Source organism: Vombatus ursinus, unplaced genomic scaffold, assembly GCF_900497805.2.
Source record: "Vombatus ursinus unplaced genomic scaffold, bare-nosed wombat genome assembly UNPS02009835.1, whole genome shotgun sequence".
Classification (NCBI taxonomy): Eukaryota; Metazoa; Chordata; class Mammalia; order Diprotodontia; family Vombatidae; genus Vombatus; species Vombatus ursinus.
Genome location: NW_020949613.1, coordinates 10,838,097 through 10,863,974, shown reverse-complemented (window position 1 = coordinate 10,863,974; position 25,878 = coordinate 10,838,097).

The following is a 25,878-nucleotide window of genomic DNA, read 5'->3' as shown; positions in this document are numbered from 1 at the left end:
GATCTTAATCCTTGGTCTAGCCAATCTCTTCTCTGACTCCAACTTGCTCTTGACTGAATAAATGAATGACAAGAAGATTTGTAGTGGAAGACCTCTGATAATGACTATGATTATTATAATGATAATGCCACTTGTGATAATGATACTAAAACCTCACATTTGTTCCTGTGCTTTATTCAATTAAATTCGCTATTTTTTTTAAATTCACTATTTTTAAAAGTATCTGCTATGTGTAGGTGTGGTAAATGCTGAAACATCTCAACAGACACAAAACCACAAAAGTCACTGCTCTGGAGGAGCTTATATTCTTTTACTTCATGGTGACAACAAGCTTTCACATAAATTACCTAATTTGATCCATGCAGCATCCCATGTGAATTAGTCAGGATCCTCCATTTTACTGATGAAGAAGTTGAGATTCAAACAAGTTAACTGACTTACTTACCCAAGTAAAATGGGCTGGCCAGACTTGGACTCATCACTATTGAATCCAAACCCTTTGCTCTTTGTACTCTGTCATCTTTGTTGAAGATAATGAAAAGAGCTATAAGTAGGATAAAGCAGCTAGGACTATGCCCAAAGTTGGTTCCCAAATTTAGAGAAGCCCAGAGAGTGGTTTCAGTCATTGGTCAGCTTAGAAATGGCTAGCTTTAGCACTCCATTAGCAGCTATAATTAATTTTTAGAAAAGAAATGGGAATTTTGCCAGTGAGCTCTTCTCTGGATTACCCTGACCTGTTCCCCACTACCACCATATTATCTTCTTCATTGGAGGCTTTGAAGTGTCTTATGTCCATCATCTCTCCCCAGCTAAATTAAAGGCATGGTTTGTGCCACTTTCCCTAGGTTAAATATATATAGTTACAGCTCTAACAATCAGTAGATTCTAATTAGTTTTGCTCCAAAGTGACCTCTGAATAGAGGCTAATATTTTGCCACTTATTTCCACTAATTTCATCCAAACTATAGAGGAACAGATCTGAACCCACTAGAATAAAAAATGAGGGAGGAGAGAGACAATTTTTTAATAAAATACCTTAGTACAAGGACTTACCTTTCACATAGTAGGCATTTGATAAATGTTTGTTTAATTTTAAAGTTATAGAATGCATAACTACTGAAGTAAGGACATAGATGAGAAAATAAGAGAATAATCTTGTAATACCTTGCATGGTGCTTCGCATACATAACTGTTCAATAAATACTGTATAGTGATGAAAAACACAATTTTATATGAGTGATTATCAGTGCATTCAGTATATGGAATTAGAATGAACTTTTACGTAAAGTGTGTGTCATCCATATTCATACCAAAATAATTAATTTATGGGATTAATGGCATTTCAAAGAGAAAGAACCAATTAGGAGAATAATTTAAAATATAATCTCATTAATGTTGATTAGTTTTATAACAGTTTGTAGCAACAAGTATAGAGAATTAAAGAAGAAAAATAAGGTTAATGAAAAATAGATTAGCTACTATAAAGAAATGCTTCTAAATATAATTTCTGAGATTAGATTCAAAGAAAAAATGTAATCAACTTTTTTTGTTTTTGATAATAAATAAAACAAATTATTGTTAATACAAATACTAATGAGAACTCTTAGACTATAACTTTTTTTTTGTTGTTGTTCAGTCATGTCTGACTTTTCATGACCCCATTTGGGGATTTCTTGGCAAAGATACTGGAGTAGTTTGTCATTTCCTTCTCCAGTTCATTTTACAGAAAAGAAAACTGAGGTAAATAGGGTTAAGTGACTTTTCCAGGGTCACACAGCTGGATTTGAACTCAGTTCCTCCTGACTCCAGGCCCCATACTCTATCTACTGGACCACTTCATTGCCCAGGCTACTATAACTATAATACTTCATAGACTGAATAATTCTTAATGAACTCCTGTCAGAAAGCAACAGCAATTATGATGAGCAAAAGCCAAAGTTTATTTTTAAGTTATTAGTAAAATTTAAAAGAAGCAAACATGTAAAACAAACATGAACATGACAGGAAAACCAACTCTGTGTCCCCCATCAGTGATTTTTTTATGGTCTCCTCAAACCAAATTTTGCAAAGGGAACCTCCTCAACTTCCAGGAACCTAGAATTACTTTTGTGTCCTGTCCTGAACCCCATACAGGGCTACCTGCAGACAGGTTACTTCCTTACAGCACATCCTTTATGCTTTTTTTTTTTCTATGTGACTTCATTACATGATTTGTAGCAGAGCAGATTTTTAAGATAATTAGAACAAACTGTTGCATCCAGTGTAATGAAATTTTTGTTTCATTTAGAGCAAATGCTGTTGTCAAATTCATGAAATAGATGCTAGAGATCTGCTGACCTCATCTCCTTCCTGCCCCAAGAATCACTCTTCAGGCTTCAATATATGCTCCAGTGTGCTCCATCCTATCCTAAATTGTTCCACAGAATTGCTGTTCTGTTCTCTAAAATGGCTATCATTTTTCAGGCTGTGAAAAGCTTTTTTGTTGTAAGTTAAATGATTCCTTTACCAATGTAATTTAGAAAGTATACTTTTAGATGACTGGGATGAAAAATGCTTAATAAAAATACTTAATAATGACAAATGCCTTTATAAGACATATATTGAAATACAGTTTTCAAAATTAAAATAAAACAATTTTATGGACACCAGATTAAGAATCTCTGTCTCAGATACAGCAAGCAGCTGAGCAATAACACAGGTCAGGGCTACAGCAACCCTAAAAAATCAATCTGAGCACAACTTCCATTACTTTCTCTATACAACAGGGTGTGTACCTCTGTTTCATTTTGTTTTTTGTTTTTCGGGATTTTTTTTTCCTTTTTTCCCTTGCACTCTAAGCAGGGAGAAAGAAGGATAGTTTCTCAAGGATCATGGAAATTGAAAACATGAGGATCTGGAGAAACATATACTCATACACATTTCCTCCTTTCCCAGTAACTAACCAATATCTCACCCTTTATTATTTCCTTATAGACACATTACATTTATGTAACCTAACAAGATGACCTCTGAGTCATTAGATTCAAATCAAGAGATTCTCACTTAGAAAAGTAAGATAAGATAAGAAATTTTGGTCTACATAGAAGATAAATAAATTAACAAATCAAAACAAGAAAAAAAGAGCTAGGAAAATCTTTAAAGAAAACTAAGATGTCTGAAGAAGATAAGTGATAGCACTATTAATAATAACCTTGGAGCAGCATGGATATTGTTCTGGGCTCAGAGTTGGGAAAACTTAGCTCAAATCCTGCTTTGATACTAACTAGTTGTGTAACCCTAGGCAAAGAAATTAACCTCTATGTATTGCAGACATTTCTATTAGACTGATCTACTAATTAGCATGCTAATAGAGTTCTATATTAGTGTCTGGTGTTGCTACTACTGCATTTGTACACAATGATAAAATAGATGCTTCCCCTATTCTTGTAATGATCTGACATTCACATAGTGCTTTGAAGTTTACTATGTTTGACCCTTGCAACAACCAACTCTTTGAGGTAAGTGATTTCTATGGTAGGTATGCATAGGGAAGCTGAATTTAAAATACTGTCATTTAAAAAAAAATAAAATGACCATCATTGGACAGTTATATTGTTCCCATTTTATGAATGAGAAAACTGAGTCTTTGATCAGCTAAATGATTTGTCCAAAGTCACACAGTTAGTAAACAATGAAGCCCAGATTCAAATCTTAGTTCTCTGATTCCAAGACCTTTCCACTTTCCACAGAACCATCTTACCATTCATTTAGGTAGGCAGACATAGTCTATGGTCAGAGTACTGATGGATGAGCAGTAGGGTTAAGCCTCAGGACTTATTGCTCTCTGAATTAATTTTAAATAACTGATCCATCTTATTAACAAATTACTCACTGTTATAGTCAAAAGGTTTTATTGTTATTGTTCCTTTTGAAACTTTTGTTAAAAGGAGAGGATAAATATTTATTAAGTGTCTACTATGTGACAAGCTAAGTACTTTACAAGTATTATCTCACTTGTTCCTCACAACATCCCTCATTTTGTGGCTAAGGAAAGTTAGGCACACAGAGGTTAAATGACTTGCCCAAGGTCACCCAAGTAGTAAGTGTTTGATGCCAGATTTCAACTAGGTTCTCTCTGACTTCAGGACCAGTGATCTCTATCCATTCTATCATCTAGCTGATAAGATAAACAGAAAGTAACATTAAGCTTAATATTAAAGTAGTTTATTTTATAAGAAAGTTACTAATTAAACTGGTTGTGTTGCTCCATTTTCCATGCCTTTGAAATTACTAATATCAGGCCTGCATTGCCATTTATAGGCATTAACAACCAGATATAATGCCAAGCATCTGACAAGGACTCGACAAGCTCGAATATTAAGTGGAAACTAACAAGATGAAATTTAATAGAGATCAATGTAAAGTCTTATACCAAGGTTCAAAAAAATCAATATTTTACAAGTATAAGTTGAGGGAATTATGACTAGATATCAGTTAACCTTAACATGATCTCAGTTTTTTTTTTTGTTTGTTTGGGGTGTGTATGTATGTGCGTGTGTGTGTGTGTGTGTGTGTGTGTGTGTGAACTGAAAGGTCAATATGAGTCACTGATGTGAATCAATAGTTAATAAAGTTGATATAATATTAAGAGAACCATTTTGTTAAGGGCTAGAGAGATGATAGCTCAACTATAATTTGACCTCATCCAGAGTATTGTGTTCTGTTTTGGGGACCATATTTTTAAAGTATCCTTAAGTTAGAGCATACAGAGGAAGGTAAAGCACTTCAAGGTCATGCCAAGTTGAAAGAATTGTGAGTGTGTGGCCTAGATAAAAGAGAATAAGAATAAGAATTGCTAGCAATTTATATAACTCTCTAAGGTTTTCAAAATGCTCTATTATTTTTTTCCTTACAACAGCCCTGGGAGATAGGCGCTATTTGTATCCTTATTTTACAGATGAGGATCTAGAAGCATATAGAAATTTAATGATTTACCCAAGATCACTCAGGTAGTAAGGGTCTGAGGCAACACCTGAATATTCCTGAGTCTAGGAACAGCACACTATCCACTGTGCCATCTAGCAAAGGGATGTTGTTAAATCTAATGGTGTAATTTCAGTCTTTCTTGACCTCTCTTTGCAGCTTTTTATACTGCTAACCACACTCTTCCTCTGGATACTCTCCTCCTTGAGTTTTCTTGACATTGATCTCTCCTGTCATCCTGACTCTGACTACTCTGGAGTTTCCTTTGCTAGATAGCCATTTCTTCTTTAGGCTAAACTTACAGTACCCAATGTCCGTAACTTAGAGTCATCCTTAACCTCTCCCTCAACCCCTATATTGAATAATTAATCAAATCTTGTCAGTTCTACCTCCGCAATAGCTATTCTTCACCTTCACTCCACCCACATGTCAACCACCCTGTGTCAGGACCCCATCACCTTTTACCTACTTTATTGCAACAGCCTTCTAATTCCTTTGTCTTCCCTCTCCAATCCATCTTCCAAACAGCTGCCAAAATAATCTTCATACAATACAAATCTGACCATGTTTTTTTTTTCCTGCTCAAGAATTTTTTAGTCACTTTCTGTTACCTCTAAGATAAAATACAGCTTTCTCAATCATTTAAAGCTCTTCAAAAACCAACATTAGCATAATTTTTCAGTCTTAATGTATATTATTCTCCTACATATGCTCTGCATTCCAGCCAAAAATGGCCTACTTGCTCTTCTCCAAACTCAGTATTTTATTTCCCATCTTTATCTTTTCATAGGCTGTCCCCCACACTCTAAACCTCTGTCTCTTAAAATCACTTAGCTTCCTTCAAGATCCAATACTTATTGGTAGACTTTCTGAATTTCTTTACTTGCTATACTCTCCCTATTCCTTAAATTACCATTTGCATACTTCTATATATTTGTATGTTCCCCTGTTCCTGGTAGAAAATAAGCTCTTCATAGAGGGCATCATTTTACAATTTGACTTTATATCCCCAGCACCTAGTATAATGCCTTGCTTGTGGTAGGCATATAAAAAGTACCTATTTGAATGAATTGGATTACACTTGGTTGTATATTACAACTTCCTTTAAATATTGAAGAGCAGTGACTTGGAAAATACAATTGACTCGTTCTCATTGGTTCTAAGGAACAGTATTTGGACAAACAGTTGAAAGTTGCAAAGAGGCAAATTTAGACTTTAATTTCCCTCTTCCATATTACAGTTTTCCAAATATTTGAATGCAGCTATCTCATCCTTTAGTTTAAGGGAAAAGTTGCTAACAATTAGAGCTATCCAAAAGTGGAATGGACTGCCTCAGGGAGTAATTATTTACAGAATAATAGAATTTGAAATTAGGAAGAGGCCTCAGTTGGTCCTCTAGTCCAATCTATCCATGAAGGAATCTCTAATACATATGACAAGGGATTGCCCAGCCTCTACCTGAGGACTTCCTGGAAGGGGGAATCCACCACCTCTTGAGACAAGTCACCCTACTTTTAAACAGTTAATTATTAGGAAGTCATTTTTGGTTGTTTTATTTTTGTTTTGTTTGTTTTCCTGTCATCAATCCTAAATTTGGTTCTTTGTACCTTCTATCCATTGCTCTTGGTCCTATCCTCTAACCTCTGGGGCCTAACAAAGTCTAATTTTTCTTCCACACAAGAAATCCTCTTACTTAAATGTAGCTATATCATCCCTACCATCACTACCACTACCTTGAGTCTTTTATCTAAAACTAAACATGCTTAGTTCCTTCAACAGATTTTCATAGCCCATGTACTAAAGGCCTTTCACTGTCATGGTTGCCCTTTACTGCACTCCTTCTAACTTACCAGTTTCCTTCTAAAACCATGGTGCCCAGAAAAATACTCCACATGAGGTCTGATAAGGCAGAGTATGATGGGTTTATCACATCAATGGAGGTCTTCAGGCTGATTCTGGATGAATCCAGTACAGAGAGGATTCTTGGTTAGGTATGAATTGGAGGTCTCTTCCAACTCTGAACTTCTGTGACTTCTCCATCAATTCACATAAGCACTAACTGAAAATGTAAGGATTTATATTGTCAATGAAATTTCGCTTACCTCTCTTAAAAAGTCATTTTTAAGCTGGCAGAGGATATAACTTTTATAAATGTAATGCTTTAGAAATTAATAATATTCAATTCATTTGCACAGAAAAATCATTTAAACAGACCCAAGAGTATGTTCTTAGCAAGTTCTAATTCTTTTGGACCCTCAGTTTCAAATTAAGCTTTGAGATCAAAGCCAACTATTTTGATAATTTTATTTTGGTTGAGAATTTTATGAAGATATTTCTTTTGAAAAACACAAAATTCAAGTCAAAATGCTATTTTATTGAGGTTTGAGAATCTCTTGGTATAAATAGGTTTACTTTTAAAGAAGCAGCCATCAAACAAGGTCAATTAAGACAAGCATTGTGACACTTTTTCTATTAGAACCAAAAAAAGCCCTGTCCCACACTTAATGAGCAAATTATTGATAATTGTTCCCAACCTGAAATAAAAGAGGGAATCCATTCTCTTTGTTTTGATATTATTGATTGTGTCCTCCCAAAATGCTTCGTTAGCACTAGCTCTGTGCTGTTCATAAATACACTGCTGTTCCAGGATAGATCACTCATTGTTAAAATTGGCAAGTTAATCCCTTTAGGCTGACAGAACCCAGCTGTGTGTGGTCTCCTGCCTATATCCCCTCTTGTGTTTCTCCTACTTCTTTCTAGATAATTTTGCTACAGACTATAAAATATCCTATTGATTGAGGACTGAAAGTTGTAAATGTGATTTATGAGCTATATTGGATTAAAAGTGTGACTGCTCCAGGGAACTTAGACATTTCTTCCTATTAGTGAAAAACCTGTGTAAATCACTTAAATTCTATCCATAGCTGGAAGAATACCTCTTTAAGAAAGGCCAATGGAAAGAATAGGGCCGTAGTAAGCTTATAGACTTACTAGGGCAAGAAAACTTGAATCTTTAGTTGCATTCCTGATAGCAAATGTGTCTATACCTATTACATACTGCGTGCCCCCATAGTTTCTTTAGATGCCACTTTTAGTACCACTTTAATTCAAATCATCTCAATGAGCACTTATTAAATACCTGCTTTGTGCAAGGTACTGTGGTAGGCACTGAGAATACAAAGACAAAAATAGAATAATCCCCATCTTCTAGGGGGATTATGTTCTAATTAGGGTGGGGATCAAGGGGTATTGGGCAGCTAGGTGGCAAAGTAGCTAGAGCATCGGCTCAGAATCAGGAAGATTCATATTCATGAGTTCAAATCCAACCTCAGATGCTTTTAGCTGTGTAATTATGTGCAAATTACTTAACCCTATTTGCCTCAGCTTCTTCATCTGTAAAATGAGTGGGAGAAGGAAGCAGCAAACCACTCCAGTATCTTTGCCAAGAAAACCCTAAATGGGATAATGAAAAGTTAGACATGACTGAAATGATTGAACAACAACAAGGTGTATTAGCTATACACAGAGAAATATAGAATTCATCATGAGTTTAAATATCATGATTGCACAGGGTCACCATCATCTCCATATCTGTTCCCTTGTCTCTCCTCACAGGACCAGTATTCTAGTGCAGGCCTCTATTACCTTTGTGTTGGATGACTGCAGTAACTTCCTAATTGGGCTCTCTGTCACACTGATCCCTTCTATCACACCACTGCCAGAAGAACTTTCCTAAAGTGTAGTCTTGAACATGTCATTCCCCTACTCTGTAAGCTTCAGTGGCTATTACCTCCAAGATTAAATATAAGCTTCTCTACTTGGAGCCCCTCACAACCTGGCCCCAAATTATGTATTCAACCTTTTTATATATTACTCTCATCACACTCTGTGGTCCTGATAAAGTGATCTTCCTGCTGTTCATCACACAGGATATTCTGCCTCCCATCCACACATCTTAGCACTGACTGTTCCTCATACCTTCAAAGTACTTCTTACCTCATCAAAATTCTGCTCAAGCACCACCTTCTCTGTTAGACCTTTCCTGTTTCCCCTAGTTCTCTTCCTTTAAAAAAAATCTTCTTTGTATTGAATTTTTAAGCACTCTCTATATGAATATAATACCCGTACTACCACACTGCAGTGCTGTATGCCTGCATCAGTAAAGAAGGGATTTCTTTAGATTAAGATACCCCCCCAAAATGTACCAGCACCTGGCATCCTAGAGACTGCTAAGAAAGGACACCCCTTGGTGAGATCTAGCCTTGCTCGGACTGAGATTTTATCTCATTCCCAGCTGAACTCATTTACCCTTGTGTAATCTTTGATATGTTCTAATCTATATAACTTTCTCTGATTTCTATTTACTATAAAATGATAAGAAGGTGTACTAATCATTCCTGATGATCTTTTGATGAAAAGCACAAGGTGAGGGGGGGGGAGGAGGAGCAAAGAAGCTAAGTTGGCGATGGCAAGGTATTACTCTCTCTTTAAAGGAGATCAGGGAAAGTGTCTTTCATTCTGAACCTCTTAAAATCATATCACTAAGTCAAAGATACTGAATGTGTGGTAGAAATGTTTCTGGCCTGGTATGGCTAGAGAGAACCTTAGAAATAAGAGAGATTGCTTGGACTGTATCCTGCCCATCCCTCCTCTACTAGGCTGCTGGCCATATAGACAACAATCATTTCAATCTAAAGTTGAATAAAACCTTGTCCAGGTACAAAAAGAAATTTGTTTCTGTTAGTAATCCCATGTTATCACAAAGGTGAATTGATTTTTAAATCCATTAAAGGTTTGGAAAATTGTCTGAGTCCATATTGCTCACTTTAAAGCTATAACTAGGTAACTGGGGCAGGTCAGCTGGGAATTTGCCTATGGGCTGGTGATAGTGCTTATACTCCTCTAAGAAAGAGAGCAGGTGGTGGGACAGGTGAGGAATTATGTCTGGTCAGATGTGGTGAAAATAGAGATGGGGAAGGAAGAAAGCATCTCAGCTCTCATAGGATTATCGAGTGCTGGGGCAGCTATTGTCCCTGCAGTACATAATCAGTAGTGTGGCAAAAAAAAAATAAAAAAAAGAAAAAAGAAGAAAAAAAAAGAAGAAGAGGTAGAACTACTAATAGTATGGAGTTTGTCCTTCCAGAAGAGCCTGGGGAAGTCACAGCCAGATATCTCTCTCTTAGAATCCTCAGCTATAACATTGCCTCATCCTAGCTGAGACTTAGAGAGGAACTAGGCAATAAAAATGGTAGAGATACTAAGGTGAATTTGAGGGGAGGGGAGGAGAATTAAGACTGGGTGCTAAGTCCTTGTCTTTTCTGCTTAACTTCCTTTCTGGTCTTCCATTCTCATATGAAGCATCAAAGTTTTTTTTTCAGGTTTTTTGCTCATCCTTACAGGTTTAATTATATCTTAGCAAATAACTTTCATTCTATATATCCAGTTATAATCTGTCTTTTAAGTTCCATTTCCACATTACCAAATGCTTGTTATATATTTCTAATTGAATGTCCCATAAGTATTTCAAAATCAGCATATAGAAAAAAGAACCCAATATCTTCCCTATTCCTCTAAACTATCCTCTAAACCTGCCTTTCTTCTATATTTCTATTGAGAATAATGCTGTCCTTCAACTCACCCAGTTTCACAACTTCAACCTTGTAAATGACTCCCTCTCTCTTACTTGTCATATCTAAAGAGTTGCTGAGTTCTACCAATTCTTCCTCTCCAATTTCTCTCTCATCTATCCCCTTCCCTTTACCTACATAGCCATCACCTTAGTTTAAGCCCTCAGTCCCTCTCATTTGGATCATTCAATAGACTCATAATTAGAATTCTTGCTTCTTTTTTCATCTCTTCAATTCACCTTCCGCATAGTTGCCAAAATTATCTTCCTAAAGCACACATGTGACTATGTCATTTCTCTGTTCAAGAACCTTCTGTGACTCCCTATTAATTCTTTAACTTGGAATTTAAAGTTTTTTCCAGTCTGAATTTACCCTCCCTTTTAGACTTATTTAATTTACATTTTTGCCCTTCATACAATCTACCTGCCAACTTACCTGACCTACTTGCTATATTGAAAAACTCAGTATACCACCTCCTTCTTTTACACAATTGCACATGCTGTTCCTCACACCTGGAACGTACTTTCTCTTCACTTTGCTTCTTGTAATCCTTAGGTTCCTTTCAAGTTCATGTGTTACTTCCTATAGAATTCTCCTCCTGGTTATAAGGTCCTAGATTTTGATACCATTCAGCACAGAGCCCTGATTTTACACAGGAGGAAATCAAGATCTAGAGAGGTGAGGTGACTTACCCAAGGTATCAAGAAGAATCACAGTAGTACAGAAATGAGGATTTGGACTCAGATCTTCTGAGTCCAAATTGAGTTCTACTTCTTTCATGTTACCAACTTTCCTGATTTGATCAGTTTTGATGTCATCGCTTGTCTTTTTCTATTTATTTTCTAATATAATCTTTATCTACTTATCTTTGAACAAATTGTATTCTTCCCACCCATCATAGAATGTAGGTTCCTTGAGGGTGGCAAAGTAGATAGAGCATCAGTCCTGGAGTTAGAAAGATCTAAGTTCATATTTGTCCTCAGACATTTACCAGTTCTGTGACCCTGGGTAAGCCACTTAACTTCAGGTCACAACTGTAAAATGAGGATATTAATAGCATTTGCCTCTCAGGTTTATTGTGAAGATCAAATGAGATAATAATTGCAAAGCACTTAGCACAGTTTCTGGCTTATTGTAGGTGCTTAATAAATATTTGATTCCTTTTTTCCTTATCATCTCCACTTTACTGATGAAAAAACTGAGGCTTAGAGGAATCAAGTGACTTGCCTAAGGACATACTGCCAGTAGTTATCTAAGACAGAATCTGAACTCAGGTCTTCCTGACTTGCAGCACTCTGTCCACTGTGCCACCTAACTATCATCACTATCATCACCACTACTGTTACATCACCACCATCACCACCAATAATCATTATCAGCCATCATTGAAATTGTAGAAGAAGTGATGAGACTGGAACCAGGAATGCCTGTATTCAGGTCTTGCTTATGAAATATACTCTCCTATAATCTTGGGCAAGTCATTTAGCACCTCAGTTTTTCAGGTAACTCATTAAGGAAAAAAAATTAAACAGTCAATGCTCAACTTTCATGGGGTAACTTTCCTAGAAAATGATATGAAAGTCAAAAATATGACGTTGATACATTGAACCTATAGGAAATAGGTTAGGTCCCCACAACCACCAAAAACTTTAATCTTCCATTAGAGATTGTTGAAAATATGCTTTTCTGCAATTCTTTATAACAAAACATTAATTTCATAATATGCACTTTTTTCTAACACAGTAACCATGAAATAACCCATAAAATGTAGTACACAAAATAAAATTGGTAACATGCAAAACACCTTTTCTCCTAATAATTCCCTAGAATTCTGTGAACTTTTGTGCTAATATCAATTAAAAATAAACTATTGATTTTAGACAATATTCACTTTTTATAACACATAAAATCTACAGTACCATAAATAATGTACAGCAAATAAAATTTCTTAATTAAAACATTTTAAACCTGAATTTTATCTTCCACTGTGTCAGATGGTGGTGTGAGGATGTTGTACTGTATACCATATTGCTATAAACCTTGGTCACCCCCTGAAAACTTAGGGAGAGAAGTCTGGGATTCTGTCAGAAAATACCACACTGTCCTTCATGGCTGGTGGATGGTGTTGGAGATCATGATGGGAAGCACTAGTTTGAAATAATCCATCAGCAACGTTCGTTTCATGCACCATTCTCCAAGAATGGAAGCATAGCAGAGGCAACTTGAGGTTTAACCTTGAGGCTACAATGGATGATGGGATTGGCAGCCTCTATGTCTCTTGCCAGCTAGTCAATTAGGCTGACAGCAGCTGCAGACATTCTGGCATGAAGTTTATCTAACACCTTTATTTTCTCACCAAGTCGCATCACTGACTTTGCACACTTGGTCTTAGAGCCCAAAAGTCTTGCGTTATACTTTGGGGGCATAATTGCAACACAAAACGAGGTTTAAAACCAATAAAAATATGCATTGAATATGTGGGGAGCTCTTTACACTGCAATGGTAGGGTGAACACCAGTGAAGGGCCTAGTAGGATACCACCCACTCCACAAATTTGCATGCATCATACATCTCATTTTTTTTCTCTACTGAGTATAGCTGCAGATGTGCATAGTTGCCAACTAAGTTACTAATAAAATCATGTGGATGCTTTAAGATAGAAAGTTAAACAAATGAATGTTGAGGATTGAATGTATATGTTAGTTTCAGATTAATATCAGTGGAGAGATTTATTACATTTAAATATTCTATATGACTTAGATCACAAGTCCCTACCCACCGCACTGCTCACCCCCAATATTGTCATCTCTGTCATTGAATTATGTCATCTTTAATCAACAAACTGATTTCAGTGTCTGTTTTGCTTCAGGAAACTATGGCAACTGTTTTTTAACAAGATATTCTTTTTCATCATCATCCATAAACCTAATTAACTAAAAAGTAACTAGCCATGCCCATTGATCAAAGTGACTTACTAGGGCAATACTACGTTTTTCTAGTATTTTCCATATTCCAAATGAATTTCACTTATTTCAAAGGACAAAGGGTTTAAAAAATATCCCACAGGAATAAACAAAAAATCAAAGAACAGAATCAATATGACTTCAGAAGAAGCTCAGTTCAGAAATAATACCTATTTCTTCACAACTCTTTATACATCAACTTTTGAATTTGTAAAGATTGGAATAAAATATTTCTAATCAGAAAAGTTCTATATTGTTCAACTAAATATGTTCACTCTTGCCCTAATATAGGGAGAGACACAGTGCACTGATTAAAAATCTAGTTAACTATAGGTATAGGAAGACCAAAATTTTGGTTCTGCCTCTGACACATACTAGACATGTGACCAAGAACAAGTCATTTCAAGGTCCCAGGGAATTCTAAGACTATACTTACAGAGGAGTTTTTGATCTGTGATGTGGAGAGAATTTTCATTCTGGGAGTTAGATTGCTGGACAAAATGATACTTCTAGACTAAAAACAATAATAAAAGTTCAGAATAAAAACAAAGCATTGATCTGAATAGAGGGCATTGCCTAACACTTAGGAGCTCAGGAATCCAGTGCATCTGTGATCTCCTTGATATTGGTAACACCTCCAACGGTGCTGATCACGTCATGCATTCTGTATCTTTAAAGACCTCTGTCTACGTTGGCCTGTAAATTCTCAAAAATGAGTCAAGGTCTATCCAAAATGCTGGATGCCCTCCTCTTAGTCTTTTGATATTATGTGGATACCAGTGGAACATGCCAGCTATTCATCAATTAATCCTCACTCAATGATCCAGGGCTGTCATGCCTTGTCTGATCATGCATCTCCACGATGATATCCTTTTATTCTTCTTCTCCTTCATAATTCTTTGCTGGAAATATGTGTCAGCCTATTCCTTCAGATCACAAACCTCCCTGTTAGCCCATAGATGACTTGTGACTTTCATTCTTCAAACACCATGGCATTTCATGACTCAGCTATACATGATTACTAAAAGAGGAATAATGTAAACCATCTTGTGATGGTCTTTGTTTTAAGGGGTCATCAAAAGCATTGCCTAAATTTTAAAAATTCTGTCTTTTCTCCTTCTATTTAATTCTTGGCCCAGGTCATTTTCTATCCACAGTCTCTATCTAAAACATGCCACTGCTGAATCAGCTCTATGGGTTGTCCATCCAGCTGAATAACACAGTTTAGACAGTAAATATTTTTATACACCTTACTTTTCCTTTGAATATGGGTTTCATTTCCTTCAGTGATTATGTATATCATTTAGTAGCATCCATCTAAAGCAAATGTATCAAATACTCCCACATGTGACCCACAACATTTCTGAATGCTACCCAAACAAGATTTAAATGTAATTGGTAAATATTTAACAAAATAAATAAAAATATAATGGAACCTATAAAATGATAATATGTGGTTTTCTAAGTCAATAGGAGGCCTATAGGGATTTATGCATGTTTTAGTGGACCCCATTTCTATTTGAGTTTGGAACCCAAGATCAAAAGGACCATTAATAGGGAATTCCTCTACCATTTGGATTCATTAATTTCCCCTCCATAATAGTGGCATATTCCTTTGGCAAACATATATTTCCCAGTTTTTATGTCTCAGTTCATATTAATATTCAAAGAGACATTGAACAAAGTTATGTCTATTGCTACATCTTTCAAGGAATCTTATATGACTTTTAGTTATCTGTGGGAGACAACTTTTTGGAGGAAAGGTTTTCAAGTGGCGTTTTGTGTTGTAAAAGCAAATGTTTTATTTTTTGTTTTTGCTTTTTTTGGTAAGCAAGTAATAAGCATAATGAAATCATATTGTTTACTGTATTCAGTCAGTTGTATAACTGTTAAGATGTGTTCTAATATCATCACCTGTAAAATCCTCTCTGTTCCTTTTTCATATCTTCATCAAAGATATCCTAGATGTGTGTAAATTACTCTCATAAAAGTTTTTTTTTATTTTTTTTAGAAATGGGAAAATTATTATAGATTAGTTGATACTTATATTTTCTTAGATTTCTTTTTAGGGTTAACCACAAGGCTTGATATATTTTTTCCACATTTTTGGTGTCCTGTCTTCCCTGAGATATCATGAGAATTAGTTTCTCAGGGGCCTCAAAATTTTGTTATATCTAGACTTTCTGTATATTTGAAATAGTACATGTACCCTTGTCATTATTGATTTTTTTTGTTCTTCACATAGCATATCAGGGATTGTCATGTTAGATTCCAAATATGGGTAGTTTTGCTTTTATTAGTTGAAAAAAAAAAGATTGTTACCTATAGCTTTACAGATCTCTACTTTCATCTATTTTCTTTCTTTCAATTTCAACTTTTAATGGCTCAGGATCAGCTAACTTAGGTCTCTTCCAAAATTGTCTGCCAATTTTCTATTCCTCTACTGCTTTTCACTGTTTTCAAGTTTTTTTCCCTTATTTTTCGTACTCTCCCACCATCCTGATTTTACAAATGATTTTATAGTATAAATCTGCATTGCCACTGACCACAGTACCTCCCAGCTTGCCAAAGAGAATAAGTGTTTGCTAGTAAGAAATTTCTGGTTTTATTGATCACTTCATTGTGATAGGTTTACATCAGTTATAAAACCTTACAAAATATTGATACTTTGTGGTGATGCCTGTTCTTTTCTTCCCTTTTCCATTTTTCAGCCTGAGCAGCTGACATCTAGGGTTTCACGAGAAAGCCTTGAGTTTCCTAAATCTCACAATAGACACCACCTGGCACAGTCACTGACCATACCAGTAATTAGAAGGAGCAACAGTAAACACAGTAATAGAGAATGATGAGTAGACTGTGACAATGATGAGATAAATAGACCAGATGATCACATCAAAAGGTAGAAATACCACACAAAGGACTTTAGTGTAAAAAGAGTTTCAATCAAGCAACGATAAGTAACAAATTGAAATGTACCTTTTAAATTCTGTGCCCAGCATGCTTGGGATTAAGATGGGCTGCAGGGGTAGGGAGCCTGCGGCCTCAAGGCCACATGTGGCCCTCTAGGTCCTCAAGTGCAGCCCTTTGACTGAATCCAAACTTCACAGAAGAAATACCCTTAATAAAAGGATTTATTCTGTAAAACTTGGACTCAGTAAAAAGGCTACACCCAAGGACCTAGAAGGCCACATGTGGCCTCAAGGCCACAGGTTCCCCAGCCCTGCTCTAGTGTAACACTTCTTAGAGACACACTCTCCCTAACTCTACTTATGTTGGTGAGCCAAGTCCCTAGAAGGCAGTTGAGTACTTTTCCCTTTGGGATTCCAGGGTTAATCCTGAGGGGTTTGGGTGGTTTTATTCTATTATTGCTCCAGACCCCATTTGCTGTGTTCCTCAAAACTGTTTAATGAGTTGATATTAATTAGCTTTTTCAAATGGAAATTTACTTACTAAGGTGGCTACCTAATTCTACTTTTCAAGAAAGAAGTAGGAAAGAGATCATCCTCTAATTGACGGTTGGGGAAAGGAAAACAGACTATTTTCTCCACTGCTCACCACTCACCACTCATCACTCTCAGAGACTTTGCTAGAACTCCACTGCAGAGCTGGCTTAGTATTTGAATACAGGTTTCCAAACAGGCTTGCTGTTTTATACATCCTCCAAAGGCATAAAGGCATATGACAAATTTCTTTCAAACACAAGGTATTTCTAATTCAGTGTCATCTTATTTCATCCAATAGTAGGAACACTTACCTCCTCCCACATTAATTAAGAACTTGTTCACACTTGGTACCTTTGATTAACTGATTCACACAGGGCTTGTTAAACTTTTTCTACTTGCAACCCCTTTTTGTGTTTCAGCAGTGCTCATTGGTGTTACATGGTCTGACAGCATGCCTAGTGCAAAGTGCGCATGCTTTGTGTTCAGAACCACAGCCACAGTGAAGCTGCACAATGTAACACAGGCAAGCGCTGCCAGAAACACCTCAGATTTATTATGTGTCTTATTTTTAACCAATTTTTGGTCATTACACCTTCAGAAACCTTTTACTGTTGCCAAATTTTTCTTGATGGGGTCACAACCTGCAATTTAAGCAGTGCTGATTAGAGAGCTTTAAAACTTGGTCACGCCTATTTTACAACTTTGATTTTTGTAACTCAGTCCAAGATGAGTGTCATTTGATGAAGATAGCAGGGCTTAGAGCAAGACTTCTAAACCTAATGTCTATGAGCTTGTTGTTGTATTGTTTAATATAACTGTTTTTCTTTGTAATCCTGTGTATTTTATGCATTTAAAAACAATATTCTGAAAGGGAATCCATAGGCTTCACCATCTTTGAGAAGGGATCCATGATACACACACAAAAGGTTAAGAACTTCTGACTTAGAGCATCATTTTAGTTATATTAATTGGGGTTAAGGCACGTCAAACATCCCTTTTACACTCAAAGGGAAAGTCTGAAACATAAAAAGTAAGTGTGATATGAAGTACAGGATGTCCCAGAAAGCCTTAGTACAGTTTTTAAAAGCTTAAAACTATACTAGAACTTTTAGGATCACCTCTGTAAATATGATTATGATGATGATGATAGCTGACACATGGAACATTGTGTGTTTTACAATGTGCCTTACATATATTATTTCATTTGATCTTCACAGCAACACTGTGTGAGCTGGATCATTCTCTTGATGAATAAAATTATACTTAGAAAGACTGGTGACTTGCCAAAGGTTGTACAATAAAAAATAACATATAGTTTTCCACTATATATCAAATAAGTTTCAAACTTTTTTATCCTGTTATTCAAGGCCCTCAAAAATATGGTTATAATCTACTTTTTCTGGTTGTGAGAGATGATCTCTGAGGATCTCTCAGGAGTGAAGCCTCCTCAAAGAGTTAATCGTTTGACCTTGTAAAGAAACATGCTTTTCAACACATTCTGTACTTTACCAGACCCTCCCCCTTCCCAAACTTGTTTTTAGGCATTTAGCAAGGAGGAATAACACTCCCCCCCTCTAAAACTGCTTACTCACTCTTGCAAAAACTTCCTTCGTTTTTTTTCTTGTCTCTAGGCAATTTTTTTTTTGTTTTGTTTGTTCTCTGTTGCTGGGGTAGACTTTCTGAGAATAGATTGTGCCCTCAAGGCTTGCACCAGTGAGCTGAGAGGAAGGGGGTTAGGGAGGAGGAGTTGCGGTTAGGAATCTATATAATCTGTCTTTGCTGAGCACACCCTTGCACTCTCCCAGCAGAGCCATTTTAGGCAGACGGAGAGTGCCCTTTCTGGAGAAAAATAATAAAAAAAAAACTTTCCTTTTGCTAATATCTCTGAGTCTCCAATTTATTGGTATGGGTCTCTGTACCCCACACATGGTGTTTTTTTTTCTATTTATATCCTTTATCTTTTACCATGTTTCCCATTTAATAGTTGTGGTATTTTCATTTGTATCTTTTCAATTATTAATGAATCTAAACATTTTTCATGTAGTTTACATACTATGCAGTTACATGTCAACAAAGCTGAACACCAGAGAAATAGAGAGTTACTTTAAAAAAATACCCAAACTAAAAGAAGACCAAATAGAGATCCTAAATAAACCAATCTCAAAAAAGGAAATAGAACTATCTAGGAAGTAACTATCAAAGAAAAAAAAATTTAATTCAGGTAGCTTTATATGAGAATTCTACCAAACTCTTAAAGAATAATTAATAACTGTCCTACAAAATATTATCAAAAATTGAAAAGGAAATCATGACTAAACTTAAACAAGCATATTCCTAATTCCTAAATCAAGTAAGAATAAAACAAAGAGAACTATATATCAATATCAGTAATGAATATCAATTGTAATTTTAAATAGAATCCTGGCATTAAAGAGTGTAAAAATTTATCCCAAACTCTCATAGTTTATAATTACATTTCCTCATTTGAAAACTTGTCTCTTCCATCACAATAGTGATGGCAAACATCTTTGGTAAGCATATATCTCTATTTTATACTAGGCCTAATGTTATCTTTCCTACTTCAGATTTCTAATGTATTTAAGATAATCTTAAAATAATATTTTTCCATTTACATATATTTTTCATAATCTCTTCTTGTCTTACTTTAATAACTCATAGTGTTCTTAGGCTTGGCCAGTTCTGGTACTTGATTCCATCTTGGAAAGGTAAGCTGAAAAGAGCAAGACTCCATATGGATTGTGAGTCTGTCATCTAAGAATCAGAAGATTGGCTGTTAGGTTGCAAAAGCTCATGAATAATGTCTACTAAGGCGTAGAACAGGTTGTAATCTGTATCAGTAAAGGGAATCCATGATTGATAAAATCATGATCCCTGACATAATGAAGGAAATATTTATAGAAAGATTTTCTTTTATCTTACTGAATTTACTTATTAATTGCATGACAGCAATATGTTCTGTTTGATACTAATCATACTGCTTAGCATAATGAGGAAATCAAAGAATCCTGCATAAATAATGAACTCAAGTACATTGTAAAGGTAGAACTTGTAGCATCTAATCTGCTTTGACAAACCCCTCTGTAACCTTTGATTCAGAAAAGCCCTTGAGCTGAAGAATCAGGTTATTGTCCAAAGTTGTCACACATCTCTGGCTTTATTTACCCATTAGGTTGGCCATGCCACATACCACATGACTACTCAGAACTGTTTCCTATCTCATTTAATCCTCCTCTTCATATTTTCACTTACCTTAAATATGCATTGCCAAATTCTGTTGTTTCTACACCTCTAGTACAAATCCCCTTCTTTATACTCATCTGATCACCACTCCAGTTCAGCTTTCATGACATCTTGCCTAGATTGTTGGAATGGCCTTCTATTTTAATACTCACTAGGTCTCCGTGCCTTAAGTCTCTCAGTACTCTGATCCATAGTCTCCTCATCTCTCAAGGTGATTTTTTTTTTCCTGAAGTGTCTGACTATGTCACCCTCTCTTGCTGAGTGAGTACCAGGGGCTCCCTTTACCCACAAGGATCAAATATAAATTCTTCTATTTGTCATTTAAATTACTTTATAACCTGGTTTCTTTCTACCTGGTTTCAAGTTTTCTCACACTTTATTCCCTTCCACATAGTCGTCAATCCAGCAACAATGACATACTTAGTGCGTCTCAAACACACACTCCTTTTCCTATCTTCCTTGTTTTTTTGTTTTGTTTTGTTTTAGTTTTGTTTTTGTTATTTTTACCAGCCATCCCCAGTGCCTGAGACATTCTTCAATCTCACTTCCACCAGCTACTTCCAAGGCTGAGCTCAAAGCCCACATACAGAAGGCCTTTACTATTCTATTCATTCTACAAAGCTGCTAATGTCTTCTTTCTTCAGATTACCTTCATTTTCCATGTCTATATCCTGTATGTACCTAGTTATTTTCATGTTGTCTTCCCCATTGTTGTGTTTGCCTTTCTTTGTACCCGCTATATTTAGTTCCTGAATTATAATTAGTGATTATAAATGTTTGTTGACTGACTGACTGATGTGCCCTTTGCAGAAGCAATGGTAGTATTGATTTGATTACAGTTTTCAGAGAAAGAAGAGGGAAGGGAAGAGGGAGGAGAGATAGTATGCAAGCAGAGAGCAGGGTTGGAGATGCTGGAGTAAAGAAGTATGGCCCTAGGGAGTTCAGAGGTTCAGTGGCTTAGCACCTCCTGGAATAGTCCCCTAACTTCCAGTTTGAAGGTTAAAGAGACAGCAGCAGGGTGGGAGACAACCAGGATAAAGAAGCATGCCAAGTTCAAAGAAGGAACCCAACCATCAAGCCATATAAAGCAGAAGAAACCATAGAGAAACCTAATGAATTAATTTATACTGATCACATCTTAGCTTAGATATAGTGAATTTCACAAAAGAAATTGTACTCTTTAAAGTTTGCCTGTAGTTAATATGTTGATCCTTTTGCAGACTGCCTGGGACATTTTCCTGTACTTTAGCAGTTGTTTCTAATTAGGACCTGAGGATTAATAGTTAAGAATCATGCTTTGCAAAGAAAGATGTATGATCATGGGCAAGGTTTGGTTTTGTTTTGTTCTGTTTTGTTTTTAGTTTTTGGTTGTCACATCATAATATTGATTCATATTACAATTACAGTTCATCCCAAAAAAAGTTTTTCAAAGAGATATATAACCATGCCTCCCTCAGTTCTTTCTCCACATCATTTTATAAATTTTCTCCAAATAACCCATGAATTTGGGGAAAAAATGTTTTTGTTCTCCTATACTGTGACTAGAAGCAATGAAACATATGCAGATTTTCTTCTCTGAGTGTCTTTTTCTCTCCTTTTACCTTGTGAAAATATGCTTTGTTTGACATTTCTTAGGAAGTCAAGCTTTGTACCACAGTAAAAATTTAAGCATCCTTAGAGATCCCACTCCTCACCACAGAATGCAAACATATGTACACACAAACACATATACACATTGGAGCCTACTCAGTAAAAGTAAGATTTTGTTGTGCAGTATAATCAGATAATACTTTTCTTTCACAAATGGCACTACTCAGGAATTTGTACAAATAAAACTGGGGGAAAGTAGCGCTTTCCCTCTAAGGAAAAAAAACATAAATAAAATATTAGTTATGAATCTTAATGTGTAATAGACCATGAGATAGATACTTATGAGATAACCAAAAAAATACATTTAAGTTTATGAAATGAGAAATAAATAGCATTACGTAGAGTGTACTTAGTTTATTGTATTATAGTGGTTAGATTGAGTAGGTCATGAGTTTGGAAAATTTTTTCATGTCCCTTATATTCTATCTGGAATTACTTTCTGCATGAAGTGAAAAATAATGAGGTCTTAAAGGAATGAAGAAAAGCACCTGAGTGGAACTGACCGAAGAGGACGTAGGGACTAATCTGAGTGAAGGCACAAAATTACAGAGGGAGAAGCTGGGTGAAAGAAGCATTAACAAGTCTTAGTGAAGCATAGAAGTTTAAGTGTTTTTTTTTTTCAGGGGAAGGTATGAAAATAGTTCTCCCTGTTCCCTTATTTAAAAAAAAATAGACTGAAGATCTTGCCACAGAAGCAGTGAATAAAGAAAAGGAAGGAAGGCAGGAAGGAAGAAAATAAGGAAGGAACAAAGGAAGGGAGGGAAGAAGGATGGGAGGGAGGGAGGAAAAGGTGAGGGAGGGAGAGGAAGGAGAGAGGGAGTTCATATTTATGACCTATAATTAAGTTTACTGTTTATGTGGCCACTGTCTATGAAGTCCTTGGTCCAAGAAGAAAAAAAGAGTTTATACTTTGTAGTTAGATACCCTTGGTTAGCATGCTAGCTCTGGGCAAGGTTTTGGTTTGTTTTTGTATTTTCTTTTTGGTTGTCATGTCTTTACTGTTTTGTGTTTGTTTTTTTGGTTGTCATATCGCTACTGATTCATATTGAGGTTGCAATCCACAAAAAAAAAAAAGTTTTTCAAACAAAATATATTTAAACAGGCCTCCCGCATCTTGTACTTATGAAGTTGAATTTTTGAATTCAATTATAAGATTAATTTACATCTTAAATTTCCTAATGATTCAGCCCAGTGTAATAACCTGTAATAATTCAAAAACTTGTTTGAATCTTCACTCTTTTATCCAGTGTGTTAGTTGTCCCTCCCAACTTCATGTCATCTTTAAGTCTGATGAGTACACCATCTATGAGCTTATCTAAATCATTAATAAAAAAAAGTTAAATAGTACAAGACCAAGCACAGATCCCTGGGCACTGTACTCGAGACCTTAATAACCTATGGACACTGAACAATTAATGAGAACTCTGAGTCTGGCTATTCCACAGGTTGCAAACCTTTAAAATATATATATATATATATATATATATATATATATATATATAATTTCATGGGCAGGTAGGTGGCACCCTGCAGTTAGGAGGACCTGAATTCAAATCCAGCCTCAGACACTTGTACTTACTAGCTGTATAACCCTGGGCAAGTCACTTAACACCAACTGCCTCACATACACACACACACACACACACACACATTTCATTTCCCCCCTATTACATGTTAAAACAATTTTAACATTTTTTTAAAGTTTTGAGTTCCAAATTCTATCTCTCACTCCCTCCCTCCCTTCCTGAAACAGTAAGCAATAGATATAGGTTATACATGTGCAATCATGTAGAACATTTCCAAATTAGTCATTCTATATAAGAAGACTCAAATCAAAAAAAAAGAATAAAAGAAAGTGAAAAATAGCATGTTTCAGTCAGGATTAAAACAATATCACTTCTTTCTCTGGAGGTGGATAGTATGCTTCATCATTAGTCCTTTGGGATTTTCTTGGATCATTATGTTGCCGAAAATAGGTAAGTCATTCACAGTTCTTCATTGAACAATATTGCTGTTACTGTGTACAATGTTCTCCTGGTTCTGTTCACTTCACTTTGCATCAGTTCACGTAAGCCTTTTCAGGTTTTTCTGAAATCATCCTGCTTGTCATTTCTTAAAGCACAATAATATTCCATTACAATGATATACCACAGCTTGTTTAGCCATTCCCAATTGATAGGTATCCCTTTGAATTCCAATTCCTAGCCACCACAAAAAGGGCTGCTATATTTTTTGTACATATAGGTCCTTTCTCCTTCTTTGATATCTTCAGGATATAGAACTAGCAGTGCTATTGCTGGGTTAATGACTATTATTTTATTGGTGTGGAAACTTTTTCCACCTATACAGATGCCAACTCTTCTACAACTTAGTAAACGGTCTTTGAGGGTACTGGCCAAAAAATTCATCATCCTGAAATCAACTTCTTGCTACTAATCCCCTGTAAACTTTGCTAGATTTGTTGTCAGGCAACAGATATTTAGACAATCACTTTCCATATCGATAAGAGTTATCAGAACTTTCATTTCATGAGATTACCTGCGATGACTCAGGGTGATCTGCATGCTGCAGTTACACATCAAAATCATGCTTCAGTTCAAAAACAGGAAAATATATGAAAATGAAAACTAATAGAGAGGTTCTGCCCACTTGTGGTTTTTACTCTGCTAACCTCTAATTACTTTCTCCAATATGCAGAGGTCTCTAAGAAAATGACACATTGGATATTTGGCCAAGATTATGAATTTTTCAGGCCTCCATTCATCACTGGCAGGATGCCACTTCCTGCAGCTTTTGAAAATCTTTTTTCCTCTCCAGTGAAAAAAGTTTTATGTGGCTTATTCTAAGATAGAAACAATAATCACTGATTCACAACAGGATTTTTCAGTCTTCTGCAGGAAAGTAGGATACTATTATGGGATCTACAATAATATAACTTAGAAGTTTAATGGTCTTGGACAAGATTCTACTCCAAAACTTCCATAAAAATATAATACTCTAAGATTTCACTTTTATCCACAAGCATTACAGTTATAATTGAGTAGGAAGAGCACTAATCATAGTAGTAACCTTTCTTTTTTAAAAATTAATTTATTTATTTTAGTTTTCAACATTTACTTCCACAAGATTTTGAGTTCCAAATGTTTACTTCATCTCACCCCTCCCCCCACCCCAAGATGGCATGCATTCTGAATATCCCTTCTCCTAGTCTGCCCTCCCTTCTCTCTTCCCCCTTCTCTTATCCTCTTCCCCTTCTACTTTCCTGTAGAGCAGGATAGATTTCTGTACCACATTTCCTGTATTTCTTATTTCCCAGTTGCATGTGAAAACATTTTTTTAAACGTGTTTTTAAAACTTTGGGTTTCAAGTTTTCTCCTTTCCTCTCTCCCCACCCACCCTCATTGAAAAGGCAAGCAACTCAATATAGGTTATACATGTGCAGTTATGCAAAACACTTCCATAGTAGTCATGTTATAAAAAAACTGACTCTATTTCTCTTAATCCTATCCCACTCCCCCATTTATTCTATTCTTTCTTTTGACCCTGTCCCTCCTCAGAAGTGTTTGCTTCCGATTACCCCCTTTCCAATCTGCCCTCCTCTCTATCATTCCCCTGCTGTCTTGTCCCCTTCTCCCTCTATTTTCCTGAAGGGTAAGACAGGTTTCCATATCCAATTGAGTGTGTATGTTATTCCCTCCTTAATTCAAATCCTATGAGAGTAAGATTCACTCATTCCCACTTACCTTCCCCTGTTTCCCCACCATTATAAGAGCCTTTTTCTTTTCTGTTTTTTATGAGATAATTTATCCCCTTCTACCCCTCTCTTTCTCTTTCTCCCAATATAATCCTCCCTCATCTCTTAATTTTATTCTCCAGATGTGACCCCTTCATCTTCAACTCACCCTGTGCCCTCTATCTATCTATCTATCTATCTATCTATCTATCTATCTATCTATCTATCTATCTATCTAT